Below are 5,499 nucleotides of genomic sequence, written 5' to 3' on the forward strand. Positions count from 1 at the left end.
ACACCGTCATGGAAATGGAAATACGAGAGATATTTCTAGCGATCAGTCGATCACCCACGTCGTCTTGACCATCATCTCCACACACAGTCTTTTCTTGGTCACCATCAATGTGCTCGATCAAGATGGTTCATTGGGTCTAGTCGCGATGGCTTCTAGCTAAAGCAATTGAGGGTGTGCTTTTGAGGAATAGATCAGGTTATCTACGACGTCGCTTCTTTTACTTGGTGCAGGCTAGCTTGGGATAGAGACTGGCTTGCGTTGATGGTGGAGACTCCAATATCTTCAAACTCGATGTTTGAGACGGCTATTGTTTGGTCGATGATGGTGACCAAGAAGAAGTATGCCATCAGCAATGTGGAGCTTACGGTAGTCATGGCTTGTACGAATAGCCCTAACTTGGCCTTGTTTGACTAGTGGAATGTAAAGAAATTCTTGTCTTTTCTACATGAAGGGAATAAAAGATAATGAAAATTATTTCTCGAAAACTTTTCATTCTGATATTTGGTAACATAAAGAAAATCATCGGGGAATGTTGTTATTAATGCAATAAAATAATTTGTTGTGACTACTAAATACAAAGGAAAGAAGGTGAAAAAGTGGTTCATTTGGATTTTAGAAGCAATTTTCATTCATAGTCTCCTCTCTTTAAGGAAAGTATTCCCTTTCCATCAGTATTCCTAGTATTCCTAAACGCTAAAAAGAAACAACTTTCATTTTCTAATGCTTATTTTTATTTCTGCAAACTAAATGAGGCCTATGGGAAAAGACAAGATTTAGGCCTCAAACTTTTTACCTTGAGCATCAGATGTAATCTTGTTGTTTAATTCTTAGTTTATTATGTGTACCAATTGAGGTCCTAGCTAGGAAGCTAGTTTTATGTAAAAGAGAATTAGATAGTAAAATTACTTAAGCTATCAACAAACAATGAATGTACCAGCCATGGTGCTTGTAAGTCTCTACTTAAGTTATTTAGCTTTAATGTCTTCTGACTATTGATTTTAGTAATACAATCCTTAATGTTTTTCAAATAAAAAATAGCAAATTTAACGGGTAATTAGTGGTAATAATGAGTTAGGTGAAAGAAAGATTTGACTATCAGTTAAATGAGATTTTCCGGAAACATAGTGAGGTAAGTGTCCGCCGATCATAATTTAGTGATCATTGATTCATTGGTGGTTAAACGCATTCAAATGAAACAAATCTTTCTAAAGAAATGACAATAGCCTTTCAATAAAAGAAAAAAAAAATTGAGATTAGAAATTTTCCACTAGATAATAACCACTAGATGAGGAAATCAATAAGAAAATGAAGTAGGTTTGAAAGGGTTGCTTTCTAAAAACGTTGAAAAAACACGGTTAACATTTGAACGGAAAAACATTTGTTAGACGTCATGACAATCATAACTCTTGTCCTCAACACTTCTATTTCTCGACAAAGCAAAGACATATGGCCTAAGACTTGTAATCTCTCTGAAACTTATCATGGCCAGCCCGTATCACCTTCGTAAATTAGAATCGATCTGTCGCATATCGATGGGATCAAAGGGGAATTTAATACTTGGAGTTTCATTAGGAAGTTTTGGACTTCCTCAATTGTTATTGGCTTATTGCCATAGAGATTAGGGAAACGACATTAAAAGGTCAGATTCAACCATATACGAGTCTCCCTATTTGGTCAACGCAAAACATAGATTGATTGCGAAGAAACTAAACCATATATATCATTGTTGAAACCATCAAGTTCCAACTTTCACACCATAGGCAATAGTTTCCCGTCCGGCAACGACCTCTTGACAACAAAGCCAGAGCCCAGCAGCCATTAGTCACCGCCAGACGAGGTTAAAGAAACAATTGGAGTTTGTTAGAGCGGCTAGGGTTTTTAAGAGACTGAGAGAGAGAAGTTCATATATAGTTGCTCTAGAGGATCTAGGGTTTTGGGTTTTTTTCTTTTCCAAAAATCAATTTATTTATACGACAACAAAAGTAGCTTACCCATTACAATAACAATATGCTATAATTAATTGCTTGTTGCCAACCTACGTACAGTCTCAGCAGAAATTGCGTTGTAGTAAATTATTTACAACCAATAAAAAAATTAAAATTAAAATTATTTACCACCACATGCGTCATAATATAGTTAATTCGGTTACCGACAACTCAACTTGCACATTGTTGTTTTTTGTTTTTTTCTTTTGATCAAAAGACGTCATTCTATTAGGGACAGAGGCGGAACGTACCATGATTTTATTAATCTTCAGCTATGTCAAAATATTGGTCGGAGGATACGACAGTCATTTTAAAGTAAAAAGCAAAACAGAAGAACGGGAAGAGACTGAAGAAAAAGGGACGCATAACTGCTTAGAAGTTAGAACTGCAAGGACACGATCTCAAGACAGGCGGTAACTACCGGAACGACGTCAGAGTAAAATGAAAAAAAAAAAAAAAAAAAAAAAAAACAAAACAAACCAGAGCAAAATCAAATCCAAAAGAGGAGAATCGTATCGGCAGAGGTCAGAACTGATAATTGTTATAGGGAAATTTTCAACTTCTGTTTGATTGAGTCACTTGGGTCTTCTCTTTCTTTGTTTGAAACTTTCAGTAGTATAGCAACAAGTTCATGCTTGGGTCTTCTCTTTCTTTGTTTCGATTCACTTGGGCAATTGATTTCACTTCGGGTTCTTTATGGTGTTGATTTACATTCAGTGTTTCGTATGGAGTAAAATCTCACCCGGAATCAAGAGGAGAAGATTATTATTAATTTGGCTGGGAAATCAGAAAGAACGGCGGAGTAGAAATAGAGAAGAAGATTGTTTTCAAATCGGTTGAGAGGTAAGACTTCAAATTTATCATTTTGTAATTTTAAAATTTGTTTTCACATGATTTTGAGGCCATGAATAATATATATGCATTTCAGAAGGTATGCAGACTTGAATTTGAGGAATTATTACACTACAATTGACAAGGTATGTGGTCTTAAATACCTTCGCCTATCTTCTTTTGCCGTAATATGCTACCATACACTTGGTAATATACTCCACATATTTGTTGCAGTTACCATGTGTTACGAATTCTAATTGCACTCTTCCTCAAAAGTTTTCCCTGCACGGAACGAATGTAAGAAAAGTCTGTCTCCATCTTTTAATATTTTGATTGTAACAATACTATTGTATATATCTCTTTTAATAAAGCCAGAAGAGATTTGACATGTTAAATTTTTGAAGTTCTTTAAAAACCATGATTTTATTAATCTTTAGCTATGTCAAAATATTGGTCGGAGGATACGACAATTATTTTAAAGTAAAAAGCAAAACAGAAGAACGGGAAGAAAGCGAAGAGAAAGGGACGCGGAACTGCTTAGAAGTTAGAACTGCAAGGGCACGATCTCAAGGCAGGTGGGAACTACCGGAATGACGTCGGGGATAGGGGGTTTGGTTTTTGTGACAGGTTTTTTCATCTAACGGCAGTTAGTTGATAATTTTACTTATATACTCTTCAAATTCGAATTATGTGGCCGATATTTTGCCACGTGCCGAGAACCCACTCTAACGTACGCTACTGTGGCGTAGTCCAGCACTTCCCGTAAAAGAAACTAGGTCAAAAAGCTTGAAGTTTCAAGCGAACACAGTTGAAATGTATAAGCTTTGAATACGCAGCCGACGGAGATAATCATGATGTTCATTTATCCTATGGGTTGCAGTAAGTACAAATCTTTTATCTCGGCCATATCTTGTAGCAGAGAGATTCAGAGTTTTGCTTATATATCAAGTGATATAATAACGAAGAAATGTTTGTGTACCTAAACCAACTTGCATCTTCCCTCCGTCACAAACCCAGATTGGAAATGAAGTTTTGAATATCTAGTTGACAGAGATAATCATGTTGTTCCTCTATATTGACGGTACAGTTGTTGTAAACACCAAATAGTTTTTCTTTGCAGGCCATATCATACTGCAAAGAGATTCTTCGTAATATACTAATATTTTCGTTTGATTAAGAATTTTCAAGAAAAAAAAAAGATTTAGACCTTTAAATTAAGGCTTTAAACAGCCTCCACGTGTCTCCCATGCACAACATGGTGGTCAGTTGGGTTGAGGTGAAGATATGATATATAGGTGTATGTATCTATATTTACAATATACTAATTCAGAGTCAGGTGCTTGACTGTTCATACATTGTTCATCATGAAGTGAAGTGACAGTTTTGCCCATCATTTAAGTGAGGTGGAAATGACTAAGGAGGGTTATGAACGTAAAATCACTGACCCTAAAAAGAAAAAGACAGCAAACGCAGACAAAGAGAGAGAAGAGAACTAAGGGATAACCAGAGAGGGAAGAGGACCGGAAGGAATTCAAAAGAAGAAAATAAGGGGGGAAAGAAGAAACATAAAAAAATTAAAGAATAAGAAGAAAAGGAAGACCGGAAGAAATTCATCATTAAGACAGCCACCCGCGGATGCCCGCGGTCACCAAATCTAGTAATATATTACATTATATATATATATATATATATATTATTTTTTTTAAATAATTAAATATAATAAGTGAATCGCCTAGTTCCTATCTAGTCTCTGCCTAGGTTGTCCAAGCGCTAGGTTATGGGTTGCCGCCCACCTAGCGTCTTTTAGACCATTGTCCAAGACTATATATAATTTCATTGAAATCAGAAAGAGTCACGGTGACAATGCCGTTATGTTTGTTCAAGACTATATATCATAATTCCGCCACTGCAACTGGTGTACTCCTCTTTGAATGATGTTTTCAGAGACATAATCGTTGTCAACGTTCACTACATTAACCAATCATTCAATAAGTTGAAGGCGTAATACATGTTTTCTCAAAAACCCAAATAAGATGAACAAAAATTTCTTAATTTTTGAGCGTGTTTAATTTGTAAAGAATTATAAGTATCAGGCCATTTGGGAAGCAAGTCACATGTACCCAATTTGCCCTGTGCCAATTATGTGTCAACAATAAGATTAAAACACGTATAATTCCACTCACAATTCTTAACAGAAGTCTAACTCTGTTAGTTTTATTAAATCTGGATTTTTATTGAGGAGAAAAAGAAAAAAAAAAAAAAAAACAAGCTCGGCCTTTTCCTCTTCCAAATTTTTTTACTCCCCCAACCTTTTCTTCTTCCTCTCTACTTCTTCTCCTCATCTCATTGTCTTCTCTTAAACCCCAATATTGCGTTACAAAAACTTCATTGCCACGAATCGGACATGGAGAATATGCTGACGATGCGGGTATTGAAGACGAAGTCGTGGGTGAATTGGGAGATGATGAGGTGGAGTTTGCAACCATTCGATGTCACTGTGGAGACCACAAGCCTGGAGTAGGGTGCCGATGGAGTCTGTGAGGTGTTGGGAGGCATTGGTTTAGAGGGTGAGGGCGGCGAAAATTGAAGGATGTGGAGTTGCAGAGGCAGTTAAGGTCTTAGAGTGGGGGTTGGGTTGGGGTGGAGGGAAAAATAACTCATGCCTCTTATCTCTCTCTCTCTC

Source organism: Fragaria vesca, linkage group LG1, assembly GCF_000184155.1.
Source record: "Fragaria vesca subsp. vesca linkage group LG1, FraVesHawaii_1.0, whole genome shotgun sequence".
Lineage (NCBI taxonomy): Eukaryota > Viridiplantae > Streptophyta > Magnoliopsida > Rosales > Rosaceae > Fragaria > Fragaria vesca.